The sequence below is a fragment of the Ailuropoda melanoleuca genome, chromosome 4, assembly GCF_002007445.2.
Source record: "Ailuropoda melanoleuca isolate Jingjing chromosome 4, ASM200744v2, whole genome shotgun sequence".
NCBI lineage: Eukaryota > Metazoa > Chordata > Mammalia > Carnivora > Ursidae > Ailuropoda > Ailuropoda melanoleuca.
Genome location: NC_048221.1, coordinates 85533391 through 85550977, shown reverse-complemented (window position 1 = coordinate 85550977; position 17587 = coordinate 85533391). Strand labels below are relative to the sequence as shown.

General features: G+C 38.9%; 1 non-coding gene across 1 annotated transcript; it reads left to right on the top strand.

Annotated features, from left to right (window-relative positions):
• The first annotated feature begins 2214 nt into the window (after positions 1–2214).
• Positions 2215–2321, top strand: LOC117802166. Its single transcript, XR_004625207.1, has one exon. It is a non-coding gene; the product is annotated as a U6 spliceosomal RNA (small nuclear RNA).
• Positions 2322–17587: the final 15266 nt, after the last annotated feature.

Below are 17587 nucleotides of genomic sequence, written 5' to 3'. Positions count from 1 at the left end.
AACGGATTCAGCAGCTGGAGTTTTCTGTCTCTCTCTGTGATGGAGGTTACGACATTCTTCTTTTTCAGTGGGTTTTTTTTTATCATGTACTTTACTGAGTTAGTGAACTGAGTATTTTTTTTTTCACTTCAGATTTTTTTTTAAAGATTTTATTTATTAATTTGACAGAGATAGACAGCCAGCGAGAGAGGGAACACAAACAGGGGGAGTGGGAGAGGAAGAAGCAGGCTGCCAACAGAGGAGCCTGATGTGGGGCTCGATCCCAGAACGCTGGGATCACGCCCTGAGCCAAAGGCAGACACTTAACAACTGTGCCACCCAGGCACCCCTTCACTTCAGATTTTAACTAACGTCTAAAACCACACCTGAGGAGACGCCTGGGTGGCACAGCGGTTGGGCGTCTGCCTTCGGCTCAGGGTGTGATCCTGGCGTTGTGGGATCAAGCCCCACATCAGGCTCCTCTGCTGTGAGCCTGCTTCTTCCTCTCCCACTCCGCCTGCTTGTGTTCCCTCTCTCGCTGGCTATCTCTATCTCTGTCAAATAAATAAATAAAATCTTTAAAAAAAAATAAAAAATAAAAAAATAAAACCACACCTGAAGCACTTAATGAAACTGTATGAATTTGTTCGAGATGGGTTGGAGTTACTATTTCAGCTTGGTAAATGGCTTGCTGCATACTCTTGTGGGAAAGGAGCAGTGGCAGTGGTGTGTGAGGAATATATGTAGACATTTAAAACAAAGGAAAGTTGCTGATAAGTAGACTTTAATTTTACTAGAATAGTTTTTAATATGGAGTTTACATAAGAGTTTAGGTTTACTAGCTCATTCCATTTATCTTTTCTTGACAAACTTTATTCTATTAGCTGAACAACCTGCTATTTTTAATAATGTCCATATACCTGAGAATCTGTATCTATACTGCCCCAAATTATCCTATTTTTTCCTTAAATTATAAAAGGATTTGTAATTGTAGAAGACTTCAAACAATACAGAAATGTAGAGAGCAAAGCAAGGGAATTACATGAGAGAGGCTTTATGACATTCTGTAGTAGACTTTTTAAGAAAGATTTTATTTATTTATTTATTTATTTATTTATTTATTTATTTAAGGAGAGGGGAGAGGGACAAGTAGACCCCGTGCTGAGCACAGAGCCCAACGACTGGCTCCATCCTAGGACCCTGAGATCATGACCTGAGCCAAAATCAAGAGTCGGACACTCAACGGACAGAGCCACCCAGTCTACAGTAGACTCTGAAATATGCACCACTGGGGCGCCTGGCTGACTCAGTCAGTAGAGCATGCAACTCTTGATCTTGGGGGTGTAAGTTCAAGCCCCATGTTGGCTGTAGATTACTTTTTTAGAAAATATTTTATTTTATTCATTTATTTATTTATTTGGGAGATAGCATGAAGGAGGGGCAGAGGGAGAGGGGGAGATTAAGATTAAGATTTTATTTATTGAGGGGCACCTGGGTGGCTCAGGCAGTTGGGTATCCAACTCGGGTCATGATTTCGGGGTCTTAGGATCAAGCCCCACATTAGGCTCCCTGTTCAGCAGAAGTCCTGCTTCTCCCTCTCCCTCTGCCCCTCCTCCCTGCTCTTGCTCTCTCTCACTTTATCTCAAATAAATAAACAAATAAATACCTTTTTAAAAATCTTTAAAAATGCATCATTATAGTGTTTTTTGCCTATGTTCTTTTTTTTTTTTTTCATTTTTAGAAATTGGTCATTAGTTATCCTAATTACAAGTGGTTAAGATCACAAACTCTAGAGCTAAATTGTCTGGGTTTTAGCCCTGCCCTGCCACTTTCTAGCTACATGGATGACTTCGAGTTATTTACCCTCCTTGTGCCTCAGTTTCCTCATCAGTTAAGAGGCATCTATCTCATAGGATTAAATGAAATGAGAATTAATTGGATTGATGTACTTAAGGAATTTAGAAGTGTGCCAGGCAGAGAGTATATACTGCATAAGAATTAGTTCTTATTAGAATTACAAAGTTTTCCCCAATTATGTTGTGTGCCTCCTGTTATTATATATCACCTTCTTATTTATAGTTGGGTATATTTCTGGGCTACTGATTCATCTGTTTAATCTTGTACTTATACCACACTGTTTTAATTAATATTGTTTTATAATATATGTTAACATCTGTTAGAGTGAAATCTACTATTATGACTCTTTTTTTTTTTTAGAATTAAAACATATGTATAGTGCTCGCTTCGGCAGCACATATACTAAAATTGGAATGATACAGAGAAGATTAGCATGGGCCGTGGGCAAGGATGACATGCAAATTAGTGAAGTGTTCCATGTATTTTTTGTGTTGTGATGAGCACTGGGTGTTATATACAACTGATGAATCCTTGAACACTACATCAAAAACTAATAATGTATTATACAGTGACTAACTGAACATAATAAAAAATTAAACAAATAATAAGGGTTTTTATACCTTTCAAAAAAACCCAAAACATATGTATATGGGTATATCCATGACTTTTTATTTTTATACATGAACTTAATACTTTCTCAAATTTAGAGTTATTTAGTTTTGTTTTAATGGCATAAAACCTGTAAAATAATTTAGTTAAGTGACTTCTTTCAAATATGTTATTTCCTCATCCAATAACATGGCCGTCACTATTTATTCAGGTCCTCTTTTAATAATGAAGACTCAAATAAAGTTTTCTCTTTTTCTTCATATAGGTTGTACTCTTTCCTTGCAAAATGACTTCTAGGTACTCTATATTTTTGTAGTTATGGTAAAGGAAGCCTCTTTTTCATCATATTTTCTTATTCCTACTCCATAGAAATGGTCTTATGGTGTGTATTTTATCTTATAGCTTCTTGTTGGACCTAACACTATTTTCCATTTATAAATATTCAATTAATTTTATTAATCTGAATCAATTTTTAAAGTTAAGTAGCTACACAATCATTTTTTTTTAAAGATTTTATTTATTTATTTGAGAGAGAGGGCACAAGCCGGGGTAGGGGGTACAGAGAGAGAGGGAGAAGCAGGCTCCCCCTGCTGAGCAGGGAGCCCAATGTGGGGCTCAATTCCAGGACCGTGAGATCATGGCCTGAGCTGAAGGCAGACACTTAACCAACTGAGCCACCCAGGCACCCCTGTATTCATGTTTAAATAATGATATATTGCCTTCTCCTTTTGAATATTTTTACATTGTATCCAATACATGTTTTGTTGCATTGGTTAGAACTCCTAACACGATATTATAGAAAAGTGGCTGCTACTTATGCAATAAGCAGATGCTAAACTCCTTTATATAGAAAAAGTTCCTATGAAAACCAGAGAAAAAAACCAACTAGAGAAAAATAGACAAAGGATATGAATAGACAGTTGAGAGAAAAGGAAATACAAACTCTCAAACATAAAAAAAAGTTCAACCTTACTTAAAATGAGAAAAATGCTGTGGTGCCATTTTTCACCATTAAACTGGCAAATGACCAGAAGTTTCTTAACACTCTATGCTGAAAGGCTGTGGGAAAACAGGTGTTCTCATCCACTGCTGGTAGGAATGTAAATTGATTTAATCCCTATAGAGGACAATTTGGCAATATCTAAATTACAAATGCATCTACCCTTTGACCCAGCAATACTACTCCTAGGAATTAGCCCTGTGGATGTACTTGCACACGCGCTAATTGACCTATGTACAAAGTTATTCATTACAGGGCGCCTGGGTAGCACAGTCGTTAAGCGTCTGCCTTCCGCTCAGGGCGTGATATTGGCGTTCTGGGATTGAGTCGCGCATCGGGCTCCTCCGCTGGGAGCCTGCTTCTTCCTGTCCCACTGCCCGGCTGTGTTCCCTCTCTCGTTGGCTGTCTCTCTGTCACATAAATAAATAAAATCTTTTTAAAAAAAAAGTTATTCATTACAGTATTGTTTGTAACAGTAAAAAATCTAAAGTTCTATCAATAAAGAACTGATTAAATAAATTGAAGTGTATCCATGAAATGGAATACTATGCTACCAAGAAAGAATGACATATCAATTAAATAGGAAGATCTTCAAGATATATGTCTATCACTAACTGAAAAAACAAGGTGCAAAACAGTATGTATGGTATTCTATCTTTCGTGAGGACAAAAAGGAACCAAATAAGAATATATTTTTTTTTATTTGTGTATTCATAAAGAAATGTTGTACTAATGCATAAAGTACTTAAAAGAGGCATTACTTTCTGCAGTCTGGGTATAAGCCAACGGGAGAGAGGAGTAGGAAACTTTCAACTGAACCTGCTTATTTTTTTTTAAATGCTTGAACCATGAGAATGCACTGTCTATTCAAAAAAACGTGCGGGGAAAAACACATGAAAGCATTACATATTCAACATTTAAAAATTTAAATCAATTTTTAAATTGGCTGTTATGAGCCCCTTTTAAACAGTTAGCAGGGCACCGAGAAGTAGTTGGACATATTGACAGGGACTCACTGTATCAACAGTTATGTTTCTGTGTTGCTTTCTGCTTTGCAGCCAGAAGACTGGATATGCTGAGTTCGAATATTGGCTGTGGCCTTGGGCAAGTTCCTTACCACCACATGGGGTTGTCATGAGGATTGAATGAGGGAGAAAATGTATAGGTTTTAGGGCAAAACCTGGCACATGCTAAGTGAAAATGCGTGATTTCCTATTTTCCGATAGTTGTAAGGTACCTGGCACCCACTTCCCTTCAAAGCACTTATGTTCTGTGGAAGCAGCTTGCAAGTCTGATCTCTTGAAGGCAGACCCCCTGTCTTACTCAGCTCTGTCCCTGAAGTACCCAACGCATTGCCTTGTATGTTGTAGACTGCAGTGTGCGTATAATAAATGTGTATGCCTTCATTCAACAAAGGTCCACTGAATACCTACTGTTTGGCCAGGTACTGTGCTTGCTGCTGAGCATGGAAGAGACATGTGATCCTGTCAACAGTCTAGTAGCGGAAACAGACATTAAACACATACCTGATTGCAGTAGGTTGAGTGAGAAGTAAAATGTCTCAAGTGCAATGAAACCCTGCAGGAAGAGGCTTATCTGGGAGAGTCTCCCTTAGTGGCTTTTAAAGTGAGAACTGAAGATAAATTGAATTATTTCAACTAAGATTTTGAAGGAACTGTTGGCAGGCAGATGGAACTGCCTCCCCAAAGAGAGGAGTTTTATGCCGTTGGGGAACAAAAAGGCCACCTGACCCTTCGGGAATGAGGAGGAAAGAAACATCTGCAGTGGCCCTGGAGGTAGCTTTGGTAAAACTTGTTACCACTGGTGTGTTTGATACTAAAAACAATTAGTTTTAGGCCTGAGAAAGAATGGATTAGATTTGCACGTCTCAAAATCTTTCTAGCTGCTCTAGAAAGTTTAGGAGGCTTTTTTTTTTTTTTTTAAGATTTTATTTATTGAGGAGCACCTGGGTAGCTCAGTTGGTTAAGCATCTATCTTCAGCTCAGGTCATGATCTCAGCATCCTGGGATCAAGCCCCAAGTCAGGCTTTGCGCTCAGCAGGGAGTCTGCTTCTCCCTCTGCCCCTCCCCCCACTTGGCCTGTGTGCGCTCTCTCAATCTCTCTTTCTCTCTCTCAAATAAATAAATGAAATCATGACCTGACCCAAAGGCAGATGCTTAACTGACTGAGCTACCCAGGAGCCCCAGGAAGCTTCTTCTTTTTTTTTTTTTTTAAAGATTTATTTATTTATGAGAGAGAGAGAGCGAGCACAAGCAGGAGAGGCAGAGTGAGAGGGAGACAGAGTATCTCAGGCAGACTCCCTGCTGAGCATGGAGCCAGCTGGTCGCAGGTCCATCTCCTGAGATCACAACCTGAACTGAAACCAAGAGTCAGATGTTCAACCGTCTGTGCCTCCCAGGCACCCCTAGGAAGCTTTTATAATTCTTGAGGATAATGATGGTAACTAAGTGTTAAATGAATGAACAGATGAACCACAAACAACAATTCATCACCAATTAATAAATATGGAATATAATACAAATTTACTTGTTTGCATGCTCTTTTACATTTCACTGAGACCATATCCTCTTTACTTTAGATCTAGGAATTCACAGATCTCTTCAAGCTACAGATTACTAACCATTTTTAGGGTGGTTACCTCTACAGAGGATCTTATTACCTGTTGATACAGTTTTACTGCAAAGAGTAATCAAATCTTGAAACTCTTGAAAGATCTTTCCATCTGTCCATGCACTGGTGGGTCCCACAATGTCTTCATTCCACCCTACCGCACCTGCCGCAATCCCTTCCTGCTAGCACTGCATCGTTACTCTACTCGGAGAAGCCTCGAAGGACTTTGCAAGAAAAATAAGTAAGTAAGCGTGTGGTTCTGGCAGAGGAGAAAAGCAAATGTGGAAACTGAGGAATATCAGTACAGCCAGTTTCTATCTTAATTAGTATGATTTTTACAGTAACTTTTTCGCTGCCTTAAGCATCTAAAATCAATTTGAGTAACAGTTCAGAAAGTGGTGCCCTTGGAATTGTAATGTCATTAGGGAGTTTCTATTCTAACAATAGCTGTCTAGTATACTTGGCTAAAGTTAATAGAATTAAAATGATGTAACAACAGATTCCATTTGTCTTAATAAAATAAAAAGAAACTAAAGCACAGTGTAAGGCTCTGGAATTACTTTTAAAGTACTCTGTTCTTCATTTTATAAAGAATTTGACGGTATCTCTGATATAGGTACTAAGTTAATAACGTCAAAGGTCTGTTTAGAAGGTTATGACTTTAGGGGAAAAATCTTTTTTTTTTCCTGTGACTTTCTCAAAAAGGGGAAAAGGCATTGTTTTATAATATAGTTAGAGCTGCAAGTATCAAATGTGATACTTCAAGCTGTGTAAATCTGAATGAGTAAAAGTTCTGAAGACAAAGATCAAGATTTTAAATGTCTTATTAAAACACATTTCTTCACCCGAGGGAGAGACTGTAAACACCATCTGAACAGGAATCTCGAACACGGGAATCTCCTTTCAGAGTGACTTGATGAGGTCCATCAGCACCCTCTGTGACAAAATTATTCTTTGACTCTGAGGAGTAGCTATTTAGTAATTACATAGAGGTTGAATTTTTTTTGCTTTTAAAACAAGGGAAACTGTATTTTGATGAAGTGGCAAACATTACGTCTTACTACTATATAAAAGCCAATTTGTCATGGTTATAATTTATCAACGAATAAAAGATGAATGATGAGAGCAGTGTGTCTTTGGAATGCCTGAGAGTGCCTGGTACCATGGACTGTGTCCAGAATTTTTGAAATGTTTATTCCCACCTGGTGACTGGTAAATAATAATAATAATAAAATGTACTGAGTGTTTAACAAGTGATAGGCACTTTTTTTTTTTTGCAATTTTTTAAAAATAATCTCTATACTGAATGTGGGGCTCAAACCCACAACCCCAAGATCAAGAGTCACATATTCTTCCAGCTGAGCCAGTCAGGTGCCCCACAAGTTGTAGGCACTTTGATATAAACCTTACAAGCATTGGGGCGCCTTGATGGCTCACTCGGTTAGGTGTCTGCCTTCGGCTCAAGTCATGATTCCAGATCCCTGGGAGCAAGTCCTTGCACAGCAAGGACCTTTCCCTCTGCCTGCCACGCCCCCTGCTTGTGCTCTCTCCCTGACAAATGAATAAATAAAATCTTAAAAACAAAAAACAAAAAATTATTACATGTATTTACCAATTCTCACAATGACCTTATGAAGTAGGTCCTGCTATTGTTCTCATTTTGCAGATGGGGAGGCTGGGTCAGCTTGCACAAAATCACAGAGCTAGAAGGTAGTGAAGCTGGGACACAAAATCAGACATCTGTCCCTACAGTCTTTAATTACTATGCTGTTTCTTAAATGTGGGATGACTAAAGTTGAGGTTTTCAAGCAGCAGGCAATAGCCCATCACTTTAGTGCGTCTTTTAAAAATTAAATTGAATGGAATAGAACTGAAAATATCAGAGTATATATTGCAATAAATGTAAGCAGAGTTTCATAGAATTACTGTCCTGTGTCAGTCATTTATGTGGAGACATGTGCATTGGGTCACAATGTAAAACGTGGTTTTTTTTTAATTTTACTTTTTTATGTGACAGAGAGACAGCCAGCGAGAGAGGGAACACAGCAGGGGAGTGGGAGAGGAAGAAGCAGGCTCCCAGCGGAGGAGCCCGATGTGGGACTTGATGTGGGACTCGATGTGGAACTCGATGTGGGACTCAATGTGGGACTCGATCCCGGAACGCCAGGATCACGCCCTGAGCCAAAGGCAGAGGCTTAACGACTGCGCTACCCAGGCACCCCATAAAATGTATTTTTTTTTACTGTGGGTTGAAGTAAAAAATCTTTGCAAGCCCACTAACTTCAAGTATGGTCGATGTTATTTTTTTTAATTATCAAATCAACAATATTTAATTGACTAGTCTCTTAAATTTTCTTTACAAAACAATTAAATAATAAAAAAAATTGAGAAAGATCATTTAAATTTTATCTATCATTTAAAAACTTGACCAACTAAAGTAAAAAAGCAAAAAAAAAAAAAACAAAAAACCCTAGAAGGAGAGGAAGACAAAAACTTAAGACCACAAGATTAATAATTGAGAGCTCATAGTTGAAGCATTTATCTTTCAGTTAAAACACAAATTTGAATATCATAGTTCAAACTGTTCCCATTTTTGGTCCTTTTTGTGCTTTGTAATATTTTCAAGCAAGTAAAGTTGGAGTAATTCATTTTTAGGTTTAATTTTTTAAGTAAAATAAGGTAATTTCCCTTTTTGGAAAACTGATTCTGTTAGGTTCAGATCTGTGACAATAAGGTTTTGTAATGTACTTTTGTGTTCGATACTGTGTGGTCGATTGTTTCCATGTTTTAAAAAATAATCTATGCTCTTTTCTCAATTTATCACCAAGAGCTATGCAAATGAATGAATTTTCATGTGATGCAAATTATTTTATGGATGAATCATAAAAGATTAATTAGCATTTGTGACTTTGTTACTTCTTTGTGTGTATGATTAATTATGACCTTGTTTGAAAATGTTTTTGACAGGATTTTGAGCTTCAAAATTTAAACTTTTGTCATCACTTCTTTGATTGTGGAAATGATTAAGTAAAGGTGAAGAATGAATCAAAGCTTTCATTACATAGGCTAAATGTGTTTTATTATGTTAATTGCTAAGATTATTGCTGATTTCCAATAGCGGATTATTGATTAACTATAATGACCTCCTCCATCACCTCTGATACATCTCCTTTTGGTTTGGTTTGCCCTGTAACTTCAGGAATCATAGTTTAATATTTTATGAGTTACAAGAAGATTTCCAGAGGGAATCTGAAAAGTATACAGGATTTTTCTCTGTGGAAAGCACGGGACATCATTTCTGACATTTCTGACATATCTAAGTGACAAGATTTCTCCAAACAGATACAGCACATAATAGCATACAGTATACTTTGATATTGCTTTGGACAGGGGTTCTCTACCTAATAGGATTCTGTGTGGCTGGTTGCACAGTCTTTTCTCTTGGTACAAATTGTGTAAAATGAGATCCTTTTAAGCATTTGTTTACCATGAGAGTCTCCAAGGACACCTGGCTGGCTCAAATGGTACAGTATGCAACTCTTGATCTCAAGGTCGTGAGTTTGAGTCCCACGCTGGGGGTAGAGATTTCTTAAAAAAATAAATAAAAACTTTAAAAAATTTTAATAAGAGTCTCCTTCCTTCCAAGGAGTAATAGGGAATTTTATACATAGATTATATTTGCTTTTTTGACAAGAACATCCCACTAGCTAGCCTTTTCTGTTCTCCTCCATGCCTAACGTGACTACCTTGATAAACACTGTTTTGAGTCTTTTCTAAATCTAAGTTGAATTATATGTTTTTTAAAGATTTTATTTATTTATTTGACAGAGACAGCCAGCGAGAGAGGGAACACAAGCAGGGGGAGCGGGAGAGGAAGAAGCAGGCTCCCAGTGGAGGAGCCTGATGTGGGGCTCGATCCCAGAACGCTGGGATCACGCCCTGAGCCGAAGGCAGACGCTTAATGACTGCACCACCCAGGCGCCCCTGTTTGTTTGTTTTTTAAGAGAAAGCATTTATTAGCTCAACCTGGGTAGCTATAAAGTTTCATTCATTCATTCATCTATTAATTCAACAAATATTTATTGGACACTTAATAATAGGGGTAGGCACCGTAGGCAACTTAGCAGAATATGAAGACATACACCGCAGTATTTCTGCTCTTCAGAAGTTTATCACTCAGCTGGGGAGAGAAGATGTATAGCCAACACCAAGTGCTGACCATTCTATCTCCTTTTTTTTTTTTTTTTTAAAGATTTTTATTTATTTATTTGACAGAGATAGAGACATCTGCTCTTCAGAAGTTTATCACTCAGCTGGGGAGAGAAGATGTATAGCCAACACCAAGTGCTGACCATTCTATCTCGCTCGATCCCATAACGCCAGAATCACGCCCTGAGCCGAAGGCAGACGCTTAACCGCTGTGCCACCCAGGCGCCCCTGACCATTCTATCTCCTTAACATTTCTTCAATCTTCCCATTTCCTGCCTTCCCTAGAGGGTGCTACATCATCAGTTCAGGCCATGGCCGGCTTTTCCTTGGTTTTCTGGAACTTTCACTCTAACATATTTCTTTGTCCCTAGCCTTGTTTACTTCCAATCTATTCTTTACAATGCTCTTCCTAAAATGCTAATCTAATTACTCCCTTTGCTAAAACCCACTAATGATTCACTCTTGTCCTCAGGATAGTGTCGAAATTGTCAAACTCACTCGATCTGTTCCTGCTTCTCTCTTTTATCCCATTTCTAACTATTCGCCTTCTTCATATACGTTCTCCGGCCATTCTAAATTCCTTTCAGGGGCCCTAATTCACCATGCTTCTCTTCCCTCATATTGTTCTCCCTGCTTGGAATGTCATCTGTTGATATCTGTGCTCATTAACTCATTTATTCACTCAGAACATCTTTTATTAAGGGTGTCTACATGTCCAGCCCTGTGCACCATCCTGAAATTTCCCACTGTAGTCAGGAGATGGATGCGTAAGCAGCTGTTTTACTGCAGTAGACAAGACCCAGGATGGATGTAGGTACAGGAACTGTGGGAGTCATGGATGAACCCAAGTCCAGGCAATCAGTGAAGGCTCTGGAAGGAGGAAAGGGGTGAAGAACAGTCTGGATTGAGGAAGTAGCGCACGTGAAGGCTAAGAGACTGTTACTGTGCGAAATGGCAATCAGCATGGCCTGAATGGACAGTGTGCAGACCATCAGAGAATGTACAAAACTGGAGCAGGCAGGGCCCAGTCGCCAAGGGCTTTGCCCGATGTATTAAGAAGTTGGGGTTTCTTTTCTTGTGCGGTATTGGGTAGCCACAGAAGGGTTTTCTAAAAGTAGAAGTTTTATTTATTTTTTAAAATCAACACTCTAGCAACATTACTAGAAAAAGTGGCAATTTGTCACAAGTTGCTTCAATAAGCAAACAGTCTTGAATTGAAAAAAGTTACCTGAAAAATTTCATGGACACCTTATGAAGCTGGAGCAATTGATTTGCATACTAAAGAAGATTAAATTACATAACATGCTAGTTTAAATTTCCCATGTTTTAATAGACCCAAGAGTATGAGTTTTTGATGACAGAACTTCTGCCTGACTTGTTGCCTATCACATCCTTATCACCCGCAACAAAATTCAGCATATGTATCCATAAATGTTTTTAACCAAGCGACTTTGAAATGTCTGAAAAGACTGACTTCTTTCAAGATTGTTCAATGAAAATAACTCCCTGATATTAAAAAAAAAAGGCAACAATGCAACTACATTAACCCCCACTTGTTAAGGATAACATGTTTAAATTTATGAAACTAGGTGTGATTACTTAGAAACTACTATAGATCCACTTATAGGAGAAATCACATCTGAAGAAAATATGGTTATCATTTGGTCTTTTTCTGTTTAGAGAATAAAAGGTCTTTCTCATCCTCACATCCTCAGCCATAGCAAGTCCATGAGACATGGAAGAACTCAAAATAATAGATGAATGAATGGGTGAATAAGTACAGAGAATGCCTCTGTAAGGCACACACATTCACTAAATCCCTAATTTTTTAATTTAATTTTATTTATTTATTTGACAGCAAGAGAGCACAAGCGGGGGTGGGGGGAGTGAGTGGCAGGCAGTGGGAGAGAGTGAAGCAGGTTCTCCAAGGAGAGGAGTGGGGAGCCCGACATGGGGCTCAATCCCAGAACCCTGGGATCATGACCTGAGCCACCCAGGTGCCCCACTAAATCCCTGATTTAAAAAAACATGTCTGCGGGGCGCCTGGGTGGCACAGCGGTTAAGTGTCTGCCTTCGGCTCAGGGCGTAATCCTGGCGTTACGGGTACGAGCCCCACATCAGGCTCCTCTGCTATGAGCCTGCTTCTTCCTCTCCCATTCCCCCTGCTTGTGTTCCCTCTCTCGCTAGCTGTCTCTATCTCTGTCAAATAAATAAATAAAATCTTTAAAAAAAAAAATGTCTGCATCTTTCTTTATCTGCTGTAATCTTCAAGAAGAAAGGATCTAAGCTAAGGGGTGTCATTGAGCCAGGAGGGAACTTAGGGATCTTTTAGCAGTTTGATCACTTCACTAATGGTCAAGAGCTCTGTCTGCCTATTAAGGGCAGAACTAGAGGAATCTAGATCTCTGGATTCTAGACATTTTTCATTGTCCCATTTTGCAACTCTAATTTAATTAATTAATTAATTTTATAGTGGAAATATTTCTAAAAATATTGTGTGATCCTGTGAAACTCACGGGTTGTTTTTTTTTTTTTGTTTTTTGTTTTTTTTGGTACAGCTCAAACCTGTCTCTTTCCATGCAGAATTACTACGGAGCTTTGTATCTCCTGTAAGAGCAGAATTTGGAATACAGATGTGGAATTCATAAATGAAGGTGCTTTTATTCCTCAAGTAAACTTTGTATGTTTTTCTGTATGCCAGTTATTTCTGCCAGAATAAGTTGTTTGGCTAAAGTCTTCAGCAACCAATGAAGTTAATGTTGGACACAAGACCTTGGGGATTTCATGTTCACTGGGGCCAATAAAAGCAAATTCTCTCATGCTCTCCTACCAAGAACTTCATTATGACATTCTGCCAGTTGCCTTCTCAGATATGCACGTGATTCTACTTTCCGGATTTCAGGACAGGCAGAGTTTGTCTTTGAACCCCCACTTACTCTGTCCTCCCTCACTGGTACTCTTTTGTTCCCTTAGTCACACTGACCTCATAAAAAAATATGCTGGCAGGGGCACCTGGGTGGCTCAGTTGGTTAAGCAACCGACTCTTGATTTCCGCTCAGGTTGTGATCTCTGTGTTGTGAGATCAAGCCCCGCGTGAGGCTCCTCACTGGCCGTGGAGTCTGCTTGAGATTCTCTCTTGCCCTCTCCCTCTGCCCCTCCCCCCACACATGCATGTGCACTCTCTCTCTCAAAGAAAAAAAAGGGCTGGCAGAGCTCTCATACCCGCTAAAGCTTGAATGCCTAAAACCATTCTCCCCACCCACACCATTGGTGAGAAAAACTAGAAGGGAGGAGTAACAGTTGCCCGGTCCCTAGACCTGCATCTCCAGAGACAGAGCCTAGCAGACAGTTCTTCTAGGACTGCCCCTGAGGGTATTAGGGTTGCCTTTGGGTCCTCTCTGGGGGAGAGGGAAGGGAAGACCTGCTCTTCTCTTCTTAGTCGCAGTCTTTGGAAGGGCAATTATATCTCCTGCCTTGGGGGTTCAGCCAGAGGGTCCAGATGGCCTTGCCGAACTTCCTAACCAGAATAATAGGAAGCTAGAAGCCCAAACAGGCTGCAGCCTACCTTTTCAATGAGGTGTTTGGGAGAAATGAACCACTAATGGAAACAGAACAGGAGCTGTGTGACATTCCAGCTGTCCCTTGCTTGTCTTACTTCAAGTACCAGGTTTTGAATTTTTTATCTTTCTCTAGCATCAGAGCTGATGCTACTATAAAACAAGACTGGACAAATTCTTTTGGCGCAACTGAATGACAAATTCTACTGACTTACCTCTAGTCTTTTCTAGCTGTAGCTCTGAAAGCCTGAACTCCTCAGAAAACTGAGGCTCTTTTGGACCACCCTTGATGTGGAAAATGCTGTAATAGGTGCAGGGCTTTGGGGCTCTCTAAAACCCTTGACTAAAACCTTTGTAGCATGGATTTCTTGGTCTCCTGGCCCACTCTCTTTCTAGTTAGAAAACAAACTTTTGGGGTGCCTGGGTGGCGCAGTCGTTAAGTGTCTGTCTTTGGCTCAGGGCGTGATCCCAGCGTTCTGGGATCGAGCCCTACATCAGGCTCCTCCACTAGGAAACTGCTTCTTCCTCTCCCACTCCCCCTGCCTGTGTTCCCTCTCTTGCTGGCTGTGATAATAATAAATAAATAAAATCTTTAAAAAAAAAAAAGAAAAAAGAAAACTGAAACTTTCGTACAAATTAAAGAGATGTGTATCATGGCGCGGTAGGAAGACGCTGGAACTGTTTCCACCCGCGTCATTCATAAGACCCCCTTCTTCCTTCTCCATGGCTTCCCTGGGTTGAGTCTCTTGGTTTATCATAAAGATGATGCTCTGCCTAGAAAAGTGCAAATTGCCCCCTAGGTAATTAATTCTGGGATCTTTGTTGTTTCCCGTCTCATCGTCCCTGAAGGCCAACCCAACACTGTTTTCTTATTTTCTCAGTCTAGTGAGCCGGTGGGCTTGTTTTGACTCAGCCTCCTGGATAGCATGTGGTTCCTGCCACGCGCACACCCAGTCTGTGACTGCATACCCTCAGCTAGCCCGCCAGCCATGGCCGTGTCCTGTTGCTGAGTGGTCCCTCTGCTTTGGTCTCAGTTTCACGCAACCTTGCCCATTTTATTTGCTCACTCTGTGCTCTCCTCTTCCTGAATTCACTGCAAAACCCTTATTGGGGAATCTTGTTGTTACCCAATAAAGAGAGAAGTGCTGCTTGTCATGGTGTAAACACAATCTCAAAAGAAAAGGCTGTGTAGTACATTAGTGACTAAATTATGTTCTGCAAAAAACATATAGTTGAATTATCAGGCAAAATACTTTCTTTTTTTAAAGATTATTTATTTGAGAGAGAGAGAATGAGCAGGGGAAGGGGCAGAGGGAGAAGAAGAGTGGATCCTCAAGCCAACTCCCCACTGAGCACAGAACCCGGAGGAGGACAACGAGGAAGGGTTCCAGTCAGGACCCTGAGATCATGACCATGCTTAACTGACTGAGGCACCCAGGCGCCCCTAGGCAAACTATTTCAATGTGTCCTTTGGTGTAATTTGACTTATGTAGGAAAGACTTCAGAAATATTTTCAAATACTTCAGCTTTCATGGATCTCAGCATAGTTTAAACATTTTCAAACATGAAAACACATTGAAATTCTCTTTTACAAAATCTGTTCAATAGGGTGGACCTCTACAGGGAAAGAAAAGTGTCATGAAATAATTATCTGGATAAATCGAGAAGAAATCATTTTAGTTTGAATTTATACTGTCATACATTTTCTATGTTCATGGCATTATGGCACAACCCAAATTTCCCTGTATATAAAGATTTTCTTAATCTTTTTTTTTTTTAAGATTTTATTTATTTATTTATTTATTTGAGAGAGAGTGAGAAAGCACAAGCAGGGGGAGCTGCGGAGGGAGAGGGAGAAGCAGGCTCCCCACTGAGCAGGGAGCCTGATGCAGGACTCAATCCCAGGAACCCAGGATCATGACCTGAGCTGAAGGCAGATGTTCAACTAACTGAGACACCCAGGTGCCCCGGATTTTTTTAATCTTGCTTTTTATTTTATTAAACATTCAAACATTTAGAAATTTGAATTACCTCTGGCCTTATTTCTGGACTCATTTAAAACTGTTTACATATATAAAACATCTGGCAAATAGTAGATACTGATAAATGGTAAATTTACCAATTTTCTTACAATTATTATTTGATTTCCAGCAGATGACTTTATCCAACTAGAAAAACAGTAAGTGTCCAAGATTCAGAGCCTTGTTAAAGAAACCATTTTGCAACCTCCAAGTGTATCATGGAGATTTTTTATTGTTGTTGGAAAATGTTGAGTGAGAAGAGAATTTTCATCAGATTTCTTGAATTCCATGAGCACCGCCCCCTTTTTCTTTCCAGTTTCTGAAAGTGTGAAGAAAGATGGTGAGGAAGAATGAATGTATGCATGTACAAAGATTTTTTTTATACTTCTGTGCAATTGAACAACTGTAATAAAAGGAATTTGTAGAGGATATTATGATCTCATGCTTACATGTATATATCATTTTCTGCATTTCATAGGTAAATGGCATCCAGTCTCATCTACAGAGGATTAGAATTATTGAATATGACTATAATAGCCCATATTGTTATGTAACGTTTTTTCACTTCTCTTTTCATGTGAAAATATTATTAAATATTAAATATTATTCATCTGAAAATCTTCATTACATTACAAATAAAAAGTTGTATAAGCAAGTCATGCCAGACCATTCCTTTTTTTTTTTTTAAGCTTATTTTTTTTTTTAGTAATCTCTACACCCATCCTGGGGCTCAAACTTCCAACCCTGAGATCAAGAGTTGCACGTTCCTCTGACTGAGCCAGCCAGGCGACCCCCCTCATTTTTTTTTAAACTTTCTTAATTTATTTTAGTAACATGCCAGACCAGTCTTAAGAAAATATTCCATTAATTGTGGCAATTTTCAAAATGCCTATGAAAGCTACCCATTATTGAAATAAATCTTTTGTTTTTATAACATTTCTTAAGGTAAAGATAATTGAATGCTTAAATTAATATGAAACAAACAACTTCTAGGGTTTATATTCTTTTTCTTCTGGATTTTAACCATAGTTCTGAAATAAATTTTATGAAAACTTGAAAATTTCTAATTTAGCTAAATTAGAATGAAGCTCTTAAAAAAAAAAAAAAGACCCCATTACACTCTACGTTGCAGTCCCTCCAGGTGATACTCTTTTACTATCTTTTCTTTCTTTCAATGTTTTGGAATTTACATTCAAATGGAATAAGAACAGAAAAGAGTTTGTTCCTTCTAGCAAACTTCTTCATGCTTTATTCATTCATTTACCTTGTATCAAGGTATCCTGACATACTTTCCCTTTATTTTCAAATGCCTTAACTTTCTGTGTTTATTTTCCCATCTTAAAATGGCAATAGTAATAGTTACTACCTCGTTGGGTTATCATGAAAATTAAGTGAATACACATCATAAAGTGCTTAGAAAAGTCTCTGACACATATTAAGTGCTCAGTAAATGTTAGCCATTATCATACTCGCTGTTTTTATACTACCTTCACCTTCTGATCTCTCTGGGTTTATGATCTGGCTGCTGTTTAATTCTAACATTATCAATAAGTACGTTGAAATCAGTTTGAAATTGTTCAAGCCTAGTACCCTGAAGACAGGGTGAGGTGCTGAGATTCTTCTACTAATATTTATGATGCTTATTTGATCTCTTCAGAGAGGAATTCCTTCGCCTCTGGAAACATGTTTTAAAACTTCTCCCAACAGCAAAGAATTGCACAATA